Here is a 14,487-nt window from a genome sequence, read left to right on the forward strand (position 1 = left end):
AAACGTGCATGCGATGTACTAGTTCCTGGGAAACGAATAGAATCGCTGTACGTGCCAGTCTTTACGTATTGATATAAGTGAGCGAAGACGGCTTAATCCTGCCACGTAGATTGCTTTCCACATGACGCACTTGCCAGTCTCTTGGGCCGGTGGCTCACATGCAGTTTGTCCTGTTGCATGGCTTACTTTCAGAAACTCGCAAGTTTATCGTAGTGTTTGGTTGTCGCGAAAGTGAAAAGTAGGGCCTGTCCGGGATTTGAACCCGGCACCTCCTGCACCAAAGCAGGAATCATACCCCTAGACCAACAGGCCGCACAAGGAAGCACGTCTGCACCCCGCCACCTACTGACATCTTGCCGCACTTGCTAGTTGCAGCATACAATCTGGACGATATTCTCAAAGAGCTTTCTTAATCCGACACCCACAACATGAGCTGTGCTGAACACCAGTGTATGTGAATGCTCAAAGAGCTGCTAGAGTTGTGTGTCAGTATTTCGACCGTGTGAAGTGCAAATGCTATCGTGTCACGCACTATCCGCCCAGTACGTAGCGTTCTGTGTCAGCACGCAGTTTTCGACAGTACTCTGTGTCCATAGCTGTTTCCATAGCTAGGCTGCTTCCAGCACAATGCATGCACCATACGAAAGTGGCCGTTGCGCGATTTTGATTACCTGAGCCTTCGACATCACTTTATGTACGAATACTGGCAAGAATTCTTGCTACATTCGAAGGTGCACCTTCGACTTTCAGCCTACCTGGTTGCTTCATTTGCCACGCAAACACTTCCTGAGGACGCTACATGAAATAACATCTCATCTTATTGGCTTAATGACATGATGCTACTGAATTGAAGACCGCTACAGGCATCCGGTTCCATGGTGTAATGGTTAGCACTCTGGACTTTGAATCCAGCGATCCGAGTTCGAGTCTCGGTGGAACCTGACGCTGTGTTTTGCGCTCGTTTCTAGAAATGTGTAAGAGCCGGTAGTTGAATCCAGCGATCCGAGTTCGAGTCTCGGTGGAACCTGACGCTGTGTTTTGCGCTCGTTTCTAGAAATGTGTAAGAGCCGGTAGTTGGAATTGTATATGCAGAATTTTAGCTAGGATCATGTAACGCAAATTGTTAATAGCAGTCCACACGTGAATGGGGGACGCTCCAAATGCTTATGCTTTTGATACTAGGATTAATAACGGAACGTAAGGGGTTCAACTGCGAGAAGACGCCCTCAGCTGTTTCTCCCAGCAGGAAAGACATCTCTCCGTTTTGGGTGCTGCATGCGCATGCATTTTACAAACGTGCATGCGATGTACTAGTTCCTGGGAAACGAATAGAATCGCTGTACGTGCCAGTCTTTACGTATAGATATAAGTGAGCAAAGACGGCTTAATCCTGCCACGTGGATTGCTTTCCACATGACGCACTTGCCAGTCTCTTGGGCCGGTGGCTCACATGCAGTTTGTCCTGTTGCATGGCTTACTTTCAGAGACTCGCAAGTTTATCGTAGTGTTTGGTTGTCGCGAAAGTGAAAAATAGGGCCTGTCCGGGATTTGTACCCGGGACATCCTGCACCCAAAGCAGAATCATACACCTAGACCAACAGGCCGCACGTCTGCACCCCGCCACCTACTGACATTTTGCCGCACTTGCTAGTTGCAGCATACAATCTGGACGATATTCTCAAAGAGCTTTCTTAATCCGACACCCACAACATGAGCTGTGCTGAACACCAGTGTATGTGAATGCTCAAACAGCTGCTAGAGTTGTGTGTCAGTATTTCGACCGTGTGAAGTGCAAATGTTATCGTGTCACGCACTATCCGCCCACTACGTAGCGTTCTGTGTCAGCACGCAGTTTTCGACAGTACTCTGTGTCCATAGCTGTTTCCATAGCTAGGCTGCTTCCAGCACAATGCATGCACCATACGAAAGTGGCCGTTGCGCGATTTTGATTACCTGAGCCTTCGACATCACTTTATGTACGAATACTGGCAAGAATTCTTGCTACATTCGAAGGTGCACCTTCCACTTTCAGCCTACCTGGTTGCTTCATTTGCCACGCAAACACTTCCTGAGGACGCTACATGAAATAACATCGCATCTTATTGGCTTAATGACATGATGCTACTGAATTGAAGACCGCTACAGGCATCCGGTTCCTTGGTGTAATGGTTAGCACTCTGGACTTTGAATCCAGCGATCCGAGTTCGAGTCTTGGTGGAACCTGACGCAGTGTTTTGCGCTCGTTTCTAGAAATGTGTACGAGCCGGTAGTTGGAATTGTATATGCAGAATTTTAGCTATGATCATGTAACGCAAATTGTAAATAGCAGTCCACACGTGAATGGGGGACGCTCCAAATGCTTATGCTTTTGATACTAGGATTAATAACGGAACGTAAGGGGTTCAACTGCGAGAAGACGCCCTCAGCTGTTTCTCCCAGCAGGAAAGACATCTCTCCGTTTTGGGTGCTGCATGCGCATGCATTTTACAAACGTGCATGCGATGTACTAGTTCCTGGGAAACGAATAGAATCGCTGTACGTGCCAGTCTTTACGTATAGATATAAGTGAGCGAAGACGGCTTAATCCTGCCACGTAGATTGCTTTCCACATGACGCACTTGCCAGTCTCTTGGGCCGGTGGCTCACATGCAGTTTGTCCTGTTGCATGGCTTACTTTCAGAAACTCGCAAGTTTATCGTAGTGTTTGGTTGTCGCGAAAGTGAAAAGTAGGGCCTGTCCGGGATTTGAACCCGGGACATCCTGCACCCAAAGCAGGAATCATACCCCTAGACCAACAGGCCGCACAAGGAAGCACGTCTGCACCCCGCCACCTACTGACATCTTGCCGCACTTGCTAGTTGCAGCATACAATCTGGACGATATTCTCAAAGAGCTTTCTTAATCCGACACCCACAACATGAGCTGTGCTGAACACCAGTGTATGTGAATGCTGAAAGAGCTGCTAGAGTTGTGTGTCAGTATTTCGACCGTGTGAAGTGCAAATGTTATCGTGTCACGCACTATCCGCCCACTACGTAGCGTTCTGTGTCAGCACGCAGTTTTCGACAGTACTCTGTGTCCATAGCTGTTTCCATAGCTAGGCTGCTTCCAGCACAATGCATGCACCATACGAAAGTGGCCGTTGCGCGATTTTGATTACCTGAGCCTTCGACATCACTTTATGTACGAATACTGGCAAGAATTCTTGCTACATTCGAAGGTGCACCTTCCACTTTCAGCCTACCTGGTTGCTTCATTTGCCACGCAAACACTTCCTGAGGACGCTACATGAAATAACATCGCATCTTATTGGCTTAATGACATGATGCTACTGAATTGAAGACCGCTACAGGCATCCGGTTCCTTGGTGTAATGGTTAGCACTCTGGACTTTGAATCCAGCGATCCGAGTTCGAGTCTTGGTGGAACCTGACGCAGTGTTTTGCGCTCGTTTCTAGAAATGTGTACGAGCCGGTAGTTGGAATTGTATATGCAGAATTTTAGCTATGATCATGTAACGCAAATTGTAAATAGCAGTCCACACGTGAATGGGGGACGCTCCAAATGCTTATGCTTTTGATACTAGGATTAATAACGGAACGTAAGGGGTTCAACTGCGAGAAGACGCCCTCAGCTGTTTCTCCCAGCAGGAAAGACATCTCTCCGTTTTGGGTGCTGCATGCGCATGCATTTTACAAACGTGCATGCGATGTACTAGTTCCTGGGAAACGAATAGAATCGCTGTACGTGCCAGTCTTTACGTATAGATATAAGTGAGCGAAGACGGCTTAATCCTGCCACGTAGATTGCTTTCCACATGACGCACTTGCCAGTCTCTTGGGCCGGTGGCTCACATGCAGTTTGTCCTGTTGCATGGCTTACTTTCAGAAACTCGCAAGTTTATCGTAGTGTTTGGTTGTCGCGAAAGTGAAAAGTAGGGCCTGTCCGGGATTTGAACCCGGGACATCCTGCACCCAAAGCAGGAATCATACCCCTAGACCAACAGGCCGCACAAGGAAGCACGTCTGCACCCCGCCACCTACTGACATCTTGCCGCACTTGCTAGTTGCAGCATACAATCTGGACGATATTCTCAAAGAGCTTTCTTAATCCGACACCCACAACATGAGCTGTGCTGAACACCAGTGTATGTGAATGCTGAAAGAGCTGCTAGAGTTGTGTGTCAGTATTTCGACCGTGTGAAGTGCAAATGTTATCGTGTCACGCACTATCCGCCCACTACGTAGCGTTCTGTGTCAGCACGCAGTTTTCGACAGTACTCTGTGTCCATAGCTGTTTCCATAGCTAGGCTGCTTCCAGCACAATGCATGCACCATACGAAAGTGGCCGTTGCGCGATTTTGATTACCTGAGCCTTCGACATCACTTTATGTACGAATACTGGCAAGAATTCTTGCTACATTCGAAGGTGCACCTTCCACTTTCAGCCTACCTGGTTGCTTCATTTGCCACGCAAACACTTCCTGAGGACGCTACATGAAATAACATCGCATCTTATTGGCTTAATGACATGATGCTACTGAATTGAAGACCGCTACAGGCATCCGGTTCCTTGGTGTAATGGTTAGCACTCTGGACTTTGAATCCAGCGATCCGAGTTCGAGTCTTGGTGGAACCTGACGCAGTGTTTTGCGCTCGTTTCTAGAAATGTGTACGAGCCGGTAGTTGGAATTGTATATGCAGAATTTTAGCTAGGATCATGTAACGCAAATTGTTAATAGCAGTCCACACGTGAATGGGGGACGCTCCGAATGCTTATGCTTTTGATACTAGGATTAATTACGGAACGTAAGGGGTTCAACTGCGAGAAGACGCCCTCAGCTGTTTCTCCCAGCAGGAAAGACATCTCTCCGTTTTGGGTGCTGCATGCGCATGCATTTTACAAACGTGCATGCGATGTACTAGTTCCTGGGAAACGAATAGAATCGCTGTACGTGCCAGTCTTTACGTATAGATATAAGTGTGCGAAGACGGCTTAATCCTGCCACGTAGATTGCTTTCCACATGACGCACTTGCCAGTCTCTTGGGCCGGTGGCTCACATGCAGTTTGTCCTGTTGCATGGCTTACTTTCAGAGACTCGCAAGTTTATCGTAGTGTTTGGTTGTCGCGAAAGTGAAAAATAGGGCCTGTCCGGGATTTGAACGCGGGACATCCTGCACCCAAAGCAGGAATCATACCCCTAGACCAACAGGCCGCACAAGGAAGCACGTCTGCACCCCGCCACCTACTGACATCTTGCCGCACTTGCTAGTTGCAGCATTCAATCTGGACGATATTCTCAAAGAGCTTTCTTAATCCGACACCCACAACATGAGCTGTGCTGAACACCAGTGTATGTGAATGCTCAAAGAGCTGCTAGAGTTGTGTGTCAGTATTTCGACCGTGTGAAGTGCAAATGTTATCGTGTCACGCACTATCCGCCCACTACGTAGCGTTCTGTGTCAGCACGCAGTTTTCGACAGTACTCTGTGTCCATAGCTGTTTCCATAGCTAGGCTGCTTCCAGCACAATGCATGCACCATACGAAAGTGGCCGTTGCGCGATTTTGATTACCTGAGCCTTCGACATCACTTTATGTACGAATACTGGCAAGAATTCTTGCTACATTCGAAGGTGCACCTTCCACTTTCAGCCTACCTGGTTGCTTCATTTGCCACGCAAACACTTCCTGAGGACGCTACATGAAATAACATCGCATCTTATTGGCTTAATGACATGATGCTACTGAATTGAAGACCGCTACAGGCATCCGGTTCCTTGGTGTAATGGTTAGCACTCTGGACTTTGAATCCAGCGATCCGAGTTCGAGTCTTGGTGGAACCTGACGCAGTGTTTTGCGCTCGTTTCTAGAAATGTGTACGAGCCGGTAGTTGGAATTGTATATGCAGAATTTTAGCTAGGATCATGTAACGCAAATTGTTAATAGCAGTCCACACGTGAATGGGGGACGCTCCAAATGCTTATGCTTTTGATACTAGAATTAATAACGGAACGTAAGGGGTTCAACTGCGAGAAGACGCCCTCAGCTGTTTCTCCCAGCAGGAAAGACATCTCTCCGTTTTGGGTGCTGCATGCGCATGCATTATACAAACGTGCATGCGATGTACTAGTTCCTGGGAAACGAATAGAATCGCTGTACGTGCCAGTCTTTACGTATAGATATAAGTGAGCGAAGACGGCTTAATCCTGCCACGTAGATTGCTTTCCACATGACGCACTTGCCAGTCTCTTGGGCCGGTGGCTCACATGCAGTTTGTCCTGTTGCATGGCTTACTTTCAGAAACTCGCAAGTTTATCGTAGTGTTTGGTTGTCGCGAAAGTGAAAAGTAGGGCCTGTCCGGGATTTGAACCCGGGACCTCCTGCACCCAAAGCAGGAATCATACCCCTAGACCAACAGGCCGCACAAGGAAGCACGTCTGCACCCCGCCACCTACTGACATCTTGCCGCACTTGCTAGTTGCAGCATACAATCTGGACGATATTCTCAAAGAGCTTTCTTAATCCGACACCCACAACATGAGCTGTGCTGAACACCAGTGTATGTGAATGCTGAAAGAGCTGCTAGAGTTGTGTGTCAGTATTTCGACCGTGTGAAGTGCAAATGTTATCGTGTCACGCACTATCCGCCCACTACGTAGCGTTCTGTGTCAGCACGCAGTTTTCGACAGTACTCTGTGTCCATAGCTGTTTCCATAGCTAGGCTGCTTCCAGCACAATGCATGCACCATACGAAAGTGGCCGTTGCGCGATTTTGATTACCTGAGCCTTCGACATCACTTTATGTACGAATACTGGCAAGAATTCTTGCTACATTCGAAGGTGCACCTTCCACTTTCAGCCTACCTGGTTGCTTCATTTGCCACGCAAACACTTCCTGAGGACGCTACATGAAATAACATCGCATCTTATTGGCTTAATGACATGATGCTACTGAATTGAAGACCGCTACAGGCATCCGGTTCCTTGGTGTAATGGTTAGCACTCTGGACTTTGAATCCAGCGATCCGAGTTCGAGTCTTGGTGGAACCTGACGCTGTGTTTTGCGCTCGTTTCTAGAAATGTGTACGAGCCGGTAGTTGGAATTGTATATGCAGAATTTTAGCTAGGATCATGTAACGCAAATTGTTAATAGCAGTCCACACGTGAATGGGGGACGCTCCAAATGCTTATGCTTTTGATACTAGAATTAATAACGGAACGTAAGGGGTTCAACTGCGAGAAGACGCCCTCAGCTGTTTCTCCCAGCAGGAAAGACATCTCTCCGTTTTGGGTGCTGCATGCGCATGCATTTTACAAACGTGCATGCGATGTACTAGTTCCTGGGAAACGAATAGAATCGCTGTACGTGCCAGTCTTTACGTATTGATATAAGTGAGCGAAGACGGCTTAATCCTGCCACGTAGATTGCTTTCCACATGACGCACTTGCCAGTCTCTTGGGCCGGTGGCTCACATGCAGTTTGTCCTGTTGCATGGCTTACTTTCAGAAACTCGCAAGTTTATCGTAGTGTTTGGTTGTCGCGAAAGTGAAAAGTAGGGCCTGTCCGGGATTTGAACCCGGCACCTCCTGCACCAAAGCAGGAATCATACCCCTAGACCAACAGGCCGCACAAGGAAGCACGTCTGCACCCCGCCACCTACTGACATCTTGCCGCACTTGCTAGTTGCAGCATACAATCTGGACGATATTCTCAAAGAGCTTTCTTAATCCGACACCCACAACATGAGCTGTGCTGAACACCAGTGTATGTGAATGCTCAAAGAGCTGCTAGAGTTGTGTGTCAGTATTTCGACCGTGTGAAGTGCAAATGTTATCGTGTCACGCACTATCCGCCCACTACGTAGCGTTCTGTGTCAGCACGCAGTTTTCGACAGTACTCTGTGTCCATAGCTGTTTCCATAGCTAGGCTGCTTCCAGCACAATGCATGCACCATACGAAAGTGGCCGTTGCGCGATTTTGATTACCTGAGCCTTCGACATCACTTTATGTACGAATACTGGCAAGAATTCTTGCTACATTCGAAGGTGCACCTTCCACTTTCAGCCTACCTGGTTGCTTCATTTGCCACGCAAACACTTCCTGAGGACGCTACATGAAATAACATCGCATCTTATTGGCTTAATGACATGATGCTACTGAATTGAAGACCGCTACAGGCATCCGGTTCCATGGTGTAATGGTTAGCACTCTGGACTTTGAATCCAGCGATCCGAGTTCGAGTCTCGGTGGAACCTGACGCTGTGTTTTGCGCTCGTTTCTAGAAATGTGTAAGAGCCGGTAGTTGAATCCAGCGATCCGAGTTCGAGTCTCGGTGGAACCTGACGCTGTGTTTTGCGCTCGTTTCTAGAAATGTGTAAGAGCCGGTAGTTGGAATTGTATATGCAGAATTTTAGCTAGGATCATGTAACGCAAATTGTTAATAGCAGTCCACACGTGAATGGGGGACGCTCCAAATGCTTATGCTTTTGATACTAGGATTAATAACGGAACGTAAGGGGTTCAACTGCGAGAAGACGCCCTCAGCTGTTTCTCCCAGCAGGAAAGACATCTCTCCGTTTTGGGTGCTGCATGCGCATGCATTTTACAAACGTGCATGCGATGTACTAGTTCCTGGGAAACGAATAGAATCGCTGTACGTGCCAGTCTTTACGTATAGATATAAGTGAGCAAAGACGGCTTAATCCTGCCACGTAGATTGCTTTCCACATGACGCACTTGCCAGTCTCTTGGGCCGGTGGCTCACATGCAGTTTGTCCTGTTGCATGGCTTACTTTCAGAGACTCGCAAGTTTATCGTAGTGTTTGGTTGTCGCGAAAGTGAAAAATAGGGCCTGTCCGGGATTTGTACCCGGGACATCCTGCACCCAAAGCAGAATCATACCCCTAGACCAACAGGCCGCACGTCTGCACCCCGCCACCTACTGACATTTTGCCGCACTTGCTAGTTGCAGCATACAATCTGGACGATATTCTCAAAGAGCTTTCTTAATCCGACACCCACAACATGAGCTGTGCTGAACACCAGTGTATGTGAATGCTCAAAGAGCTGCTAGAGTTGTGTGTCAGTATTTCGACCGTGTGAAGTGCAAATGTTATCGTGTCACGCACTATCCGCCCACTACGTAGCGTTCTGTGTCAGCACGCAGTTTTCGACAGTACTCTGTGTCCATAGCTGTTTCCATAGCTAGGCTGCTTCCAGCACAATGCATGCACCATACGAAAGTGGCCGTTGCGCGATTTTGATTACCTGAGCCTTCGACATCACTTTATGTACGAATACTGGCAAGAATTCTTGCTACATTCGAAGGTGCACCTTCCACTTTCAGCCTACCTGGTTGCTTCATTTGCCACGCAAACACTTCCTGAGGACGCTACATGAAATAACATCGCATCTTATTGGCTTAATGACATGATGCTACTGAATTGAAGACCGCTACAGGCATCCGGTTCCTTGGTGTAATGGTTAGCACTCTGGACTTTGAATCCAGCGATCCGAGTTCGAGTCTTGGTGGAACCTGACGCAGTGTTTTGCGCTCGTTTCTAGAAATGTGTACGAGCCGGTAGTTGGAATTGTATATGCAGAATTTTAGCTAGGATCATGTAACGCAAATTGTTAATAGCAGTCCACACGTGAATGGGGGACGCTCCAAATGCTTATGCTTTTGATACTAGAATTAATAACGGAACGTAAGGGGTTCAACTGCGAGAAGACGCCCTCAGCTGTTTCTCCCAGCAGGAAAGACATCTCTCCGTTTTGGGTGCTGCATGCGCATGCATTTTACAAACGTGCATGCGATGTACTAGTTCCTGGGAAACGAATAGAATCGCTGTACGTGCCAGTCTTTACGTATTGATATAAGTGAGCGAAGACGGCTTAATCCTGCCACGTAGATTGCTTTCCACATGACGCACTTGCCAGTCTCTTGGGCCGGTGGCTCACATGCAGTTTGTCCTGTTGCATGGCTTACTTTCAGAAACTCGCAAGTTTATCGTAGTGTTTGGTTGTCGCGAAAGTGAAAAGTAGGGCCTGTCCGGGATTTGAACCCGGCACCTCCTGCACCAAAGCAGGAATCATACCCCTAGACCAACAGGCCGCACAAGGAAGCACGTCTGCACCCCGCCACCTACTGACATCTTGCCGCACTTGCTAGTTGCAGCATACAATCTGGACGATATTCTCAAAGAGCTTTCTTAATCCGACACCCACAACATGAGCTGTGCTGAACACCAGTGTATGTGAATGCTCAAAGAGCTGCTAGAGTTGTGTGTCAGTATTTCGACCGTGTGAAGTGCAAATGTTATCGTGTCACGCACTATCCGCCCACTACGTAGCGTTCTGTGTCAGCACGCAGTTTTCGACAGTACTCTGTGTCCATAGCTGTTTCCATAGCTAGGCTGCTTCCAGCACAATGCATGCACCATACGAAAGTGGCCGTTGCGCGATTTTGATTACCTGAGCCTTCGACATCACTTTATGTACGAATACTGGCAAGAATTCTTGCTACATTCGAAGGTGCACCTTCCACTTTCAGCCTACCTGGTTGCTTCATTTGCCACGCAAACACTTCCTGAGGACGCTACATGAAATAACATCGCATCTTATTGGCTTAATGACATGATGCTACTGAATTGAAGACCGCTACAGGCATCCGGTTCCATGGTGTAATGGTTAGCACTCTGGACTTTGAATCCAGCGATCCGAGTTCGAGTCTCGGTGGAACCTGACGCTGTGTTTTGCGCTCGTTTCTAGAAATGTGTAAGAGCCGGTAGTTGAATCCAGCGATCCGAGTTCGAGTCTCGGTGGAACCTGACGCTGTGTTTTGCGCTCGTTTCTAGAAATGTGTAAGAGCCGGTAGTTGGAATTGTATATGCAGAATTTTAGCTAGGATCATGTAACGCAAATTGTTAATAGCAGTCCACACGTGAATGGGGGACGCTCCAAATGCTTATGCTTTTGATACTAGGATTAATAACGGAACGTAAGGGGTTCAACTGCGAGAAGACGCCCTCAGCTGTTTCTCCCAGCAGGAAAGACATCTCTCCGTTTTGGGTGCTGCATGCGCATGCATTTTACAAACGTGCATGCGATGTACTAGTTCCTGGGAAACGAATAGAATCGCTGTACGTGCCAGTCTTTACGTATAGATATAAGTGAGCAAAGACGGCTTAATCCTGCCACGTAGATTGCTTTCCACATGACGCACTTGCCAGTCTCTTGGGCCGGTGGCTCACATGCAGTTTGTCCTGTTGCATGGCTTACTTTCAGAGACTCGCAAGTTTATCGTAGTGTTTGGTTGTCGCGAAAGTGAAAAATAGGGCCTGTCCGGGATTTGTACCCGGGACATCCTGCACCCAAAGCAGAATCATACCCCTAGACCAACAGGCCGCACGTCTGCACCCCGCCACCTACTGTCATTTTGCCGCACTTGCTAGTTGCAGCATACAATCTGGACGATATTCTCAAAGAGCTTTCTTAATCCGACACCCACAACATGAGCTGTGCTGAACACCAGTGTATGTGAATGCTCAAAGAGCTGCTAGAGTTGTGTGTCAGTATTTCGACCGTGTGAAGTGCAAATGTTATCGTGTCACGCACTATCCGCCCACTACGTAGCGTTCTGTGTCAGCACGCAGTTTTCGACAGTACTCTGTGTCCATAGCTGTTTCCATAGCTAGGCTGCTTCCAGCACAATGCATGCACCATACGAAAGTGGCCGTTGCGCGATTTTGATTACCTGAGCCTTCGACATCACTTTATGTACGAATACTGGCAAGAATTCTTGCTACATTCGAAGGTGCACCTTCCACTTTCAGCCTACCTGGTTGCTTCATTTGCCACGCAAACACTTCCTGAGGACGCTACATGAAATAACATCGCATCTTATTGGCTTAATGACATGATGCTACTGAATTGAAGACCGCTACAGGCATCCGGTTCCTTGGTGTAATGGTTAGCACTCTGGACTTTGAATCCAGCGATCCGAGTTCGAGTCTTGGTGGAACCTGATGCAGTGTTTTGCGCTCGTTTCTAGAAATGTGTACGAGCCGGTAGTTGGAATTGTATATGCAGAATTTTAGCTATGATCATGTAACGCAAATTGTAAATAGCAGTCCACACGTGAATGGGGGACGCTCCGAATGCTTATGCTTTTGATACTAGGATTAATTACGGAACGTAAGGGGTTCAACTGCGACAAGACGCCCTCAGCTGTTTCTTTCAGCAGGAAAGACATCTCTCCGTTTTGGGTGCTGCATGCGCATGCATTTTACAAACGTGCATGCGATGTACTAGTTCCTGGGAAACGAATAGAATCGCTGTACGTGCCAGTCTTTACGTATAGATATAAGTGTGCGAAGACGGCTTAATCCTGCCACGTAGATTGCTTTCCACATGACGCACTTGCCAGTCTCTTGGGCCGGTGGCTCACATGCAGTTTGTCCTGTTGCATGGCTTACTTTCAGAGACTCGCAAGTTTATCGTAGTGTTTGGTTGTCGCGAAAGTGAAAAATAGGGCCTGTCCGGGATTTGAACGCGGGACATTCTGCACCCAAAGCAGGAATCATACCCCTAGACCAACAGGCCGCACAAGGAAGCACGTCTGCACCCCGCCACCTACTGACATCTTGCCGCACTTGCTAGTTGCAGCATTCAATCTGGACGATATTCTCAAAGAGCTTTCTTAATCCGACACCCACAACATGAGCTGTGCTGAACACCAGTGTATGTGAATGCTGAAAGAGCTGCTAGAGTTGTGTGTCAGTATTTCGACCGTGTGAAGTGCAAATGTTATCGTGTCACGCACTATCCGCCCACTACGTAGCGTTCTGTGTCAGCACGCAGTTTTCGACAGTACTCTGTGTCCATAGCTGTTTCCATAGCTAGGCTGCTTCCAGCACAATGCATGCACCATACGAAAGTGGCCGTTGCGCGATTTTGATTACCTGAGCCTTCGACATCACTTTATGTACGAATACTGGCAAGAATTCTTGCTACATTCGAAGGTGCACCTTCCACTTTCAGCCTACCTGGTTGCTTCATTTGCCACGCAAACACTTCCTGAGGACGCTACATGAAATAACATCGCATCTTATTGGCTTAATGACATGATGCTACTGAATTGAAGACCGCTACAGGCATCCGGTTCCTTGGTGTAATGGTTAGCACTCTGGACTTTGAATCCAGCGATCCGAGTTCGAGTCTTGGTGGAACCTGACGCAGTGTTTTGCGCTCGTTTCTAGAAATGTGTACGAGCCGGTAGTTGGAATTGTATATGCAGAATTTTAGCTATGATCATGTAACGCAAATTGTAAATAGCAGTCCACACGTGAATGGGGGACGCTCCAAATGCTTATGCTTTTGATACTAGGATTAATAACGGAACGTAAGGGGTTCAACTGCGAGAAGACGCCCTCAGCTGTTTCTCCCAGCAGGAAAGACATCTCTCCGTTTTGGGTGCTGCATGCGCATGCATTTTACAAACGTGCATGCGATGTACTAGTTCCTGGGAAACGAATAGAATCGCTGTACGTGCCAGTCTTTACGTATAGATATAAGTGAGCGAAGACGGCTTAATCCTGCCACGTAGATTGCTTTCCACATGACGCACTTGCCAGTCTCTTGGGCCGGTGGCTCACATGCAGTTTGTCCTGTTGCATGGCTTACTTTCAGAAACTCGCAAGTTTATCGTAGTGTTTGGTTGTCGCGAAAGTGAAAAGTAGGGCCTGTCCGGGATTTGAACCCGGGACATCCTGCACCCAAAGCAGGAATCATACCCCTAGACCAACAGGCCGCACAAGGAAGCACGTCTGCACCCCGCCACCTACTGACATCTTGCCGCACTTGCTAGTTGCAGCATACAATCTGGACGATATTCTCAAAGAGCTTTCTTAATCCGACACCCACAACATGAGCTGTGCTGAACACCAGTGTATGTGAATGCTGAAAGAGCTGCTAGAGTTGTGTGTCAGTATTTCGACCGTGTGAAGTGCAAATGTTATCGTGTCACGCACTATCCGCCCACTACGTAGCGTTCTGTGTCAGCACGCAGTTTTCGACAGTACTCTGTGTCCATAGCTGTTTCCATAGCTAGGCTGCTTCCAGCACAATGCATGCACCATACGAAAGTGGCCGTTGCGCGATTTTGATTACCTGAGCCTTCGACATCACTTTATGTACGAATACTGGCAAGAATTCTTGCTACATTCGAAGGTGCACCTTCCACTTTCAGCCTACCTGGTTGCTTCATTTGCCACGCAAACACTTCCTGAGGACGCTACATGAAATAACATCGCATCTTATTGGCTTAATGACATGATGCTACTGAATTGAAGACCGCTACAGGCATCCGGTTCCTTGGTGTAATGGTTAGCACTCTGGACTTTGAATCCAGCGATCCGAGTTCGAGTCTTGGTGGAACCTGACGCAGTGTTTTGCGCTCGTTTCTAGAAATGTGTACGAGCCGGTA

General features: G+C 47.9%; 17 non-coding genes across 17 annotated transcripts; 12 read left to right on the forward strand and 5 right to left on the reverse strand.

Moving 5' to 3' along the window:
- The first annotated feature begins 869 nt into the window (after positions 1-869).
- Trnaq-uug (transfer RNA glutamine (anticodon UUG)) lies at positions 870-941 on the forward strand. Its single transcript has one exon. It is a non-coding gene; the product is annotated as a tRNA-Gln (tRNA).
- Positions 942-2,151: 1,210 nt separating this feature from the next.
- Trnaq-uug (transfer RNA glutamine (anticodon UUG)) lies at positions 2,152-2,223 on the forward strand. Its single transcript has one exon. It is a non-coding gene; the product is annotated as a tRNA-Gln (tRNA).
- A 506-nt stretch (positions 2,224-2,729) lies between these two features.
- Positions 2,730-2,801, reverse strand: Trnap-ugg (transfer RNA proline (anticodon UGG)). Its single transcript has one exon. It is a non-coding gene; the product is annotated as a tRNA-Pro (tRNA).
- Positions 2,802-3,358: 557 nt separating this feature from the next.
- Trnaq-uug (transfer RNA glutamine (anticodon UUG)) lies at positions 3,359-3,430 on the forward strand. The gene has a single exon. It is a non-coding gene; the product is annotated as a tRNA-Gln (tRNA).
- A 506-nt stretch (positions 3,431-3,936) lies between these two features.
- On the reverse strand, positions 3,937-4,008 carry Trnap-ugg (transfer RNA proline (anticodon UGG)). Its single transcript has one exon. It is a non-coding gene; the product is annotated as a tRNA-Pro (tRNA).
- Positions 4,009-4,565: 557 nt separating this feature from the next.
- Positions 4,566-4,637, forward strand: Trnaq-uug (transfer RNA glutamine (anticodon UUG)). The gene has a single exon. It is a non-coding gene; the product is annotated as a tRNA-Gln (tRNA).
- A 506-nt stretch (positions 4,638-5,143) lies between these two features.
- On the reverse strand, positions 5,144-5,215 carry Trnap-ugg (transfer RNA proline (anticodon UGG)). Its single transcript has one exon. It is a non-coding gene; the product is annotated as a tRNA-Pro (tRNA).
- A 557-nt stretch (positions 5,216-5,772) lies between these two features.
- Trnaq-uug (transfer RNA glutamine (anticodon UUG)) lies at positions 5,773-5,844 on the forward strand. Its single transcript has one exon. It is a non-coding gene; the product is annotated as a tRNA-Gln (tRNA).
- A 506-nt stretch (positions 5,845-6,350) lies between these two features.
- On the reverse strand, positions 6,351-6,422 carry Trnap-ugg (transfer RNA proline (anticodon UGG)). Its single transcript has one exon. It is a non-coding gene; the product is annotated as a tRNA-Pro (tRNA).
- Positions 6,423-6,979: 557 nt separating this feature from the next.
- On the forward strand, positions 6,980-7,051 carry Trnaq-uug (transfer RNA glutamine (anticodon UUG)). Its single transcript has one exon. It is a non-coding gene; the product is annotated as a tRNA-Gln (tRNA).
- A 1,134-nt stretch (positions 7,052-8,185) lies between these two features.
- Positions 8,186-8,257, forward strand: Trnaq-uug (transfer RNA glutamine (anticodon UUG)). Its single transcript has one exon. It is a non-coding gene; the product is annotated as a tRNA-Gln (tRNA).
- Positions 8,258-9,467: 1,210 nt separating this feature from the next.
- On the forward strand, positions 9,468-9,539 carry Trnaq-uug (transfer RNA glutamine (anticodon UUG)). Its single transcript has one exon. It is a non-coding gene; the product is annotated as a tRNA-Gln (tRNA).
- Positions 9,540-10,673: 1,134 nt separating this feature from the next.
- Positions 10,674-10,745, forward strand: Trnaq-uug (transfer RNA glutamine (anticodon UUG)). The gene has a single exon. It is a non-coding gene; the product is annotated as a tRNA-Gln (tRNA).
- A 1,210-nt stretch (positions 10,746-11,955) lies between these two features.
- Trnaq-uug (transfer RNA glutamine (anticodon UUG)) lies at positions 11,956-12,027 on the forward strand. Its single transcript has one exon. It is a non-coding gene; the product is annotated as a tRNA-Gln (tRNA).
- Positions 12,028-13,162: 1,135 nt separating this feature from the next.
- Positions 13,163-13,234, forward strand: Trnaq-uug (transfer RNA glutamine (anticodon UUG)). The gene has a single exon. It is a non-coding gene; the product is annotated as a tRNA-Gln (tRNA).
- A 506-nt stretch (positions 13,235-13,740) lies between these two features.
- On the reverse strand, positions 13,741-13,812 carry Trnap-ugg (transfer RNA proline (anticodon UGG)). The gene has a single exon. It is a non-coding gene; the product is annotated as a tRNA-Pro (tRNA).
- A 557-nt stretch (positions 13,813-14,369) lies between these two features.
- On the forward strand, positions 14,370-14,441 carry Trnaq-uug (transfer RNA glutamine (anticodon UUG)). The gene has a single exon. It is a non-coding gene; the product is annotated as a tRNA-Gln (tRNA).
- The last annotated feature ends 46 nt before the right edge of the window (positions 14,442-14,487 follow it).

Source organism: Schistocerca cancellata, chromosome 2 (genome assembly GCF_023864275.1).
Source record: "Schistocerca cancellata isolate TAMUIC-IGC-003103 chromosome 2, iqSchCanc2.1, whole genome shotgun sequence".
Classification (NCBI taxonomy): Eukaryota; Metazoa; Arthropoda; class Insecta; order Orthoptera; family Acrididae; genus Schistocerca; species Schistocerca cancellata.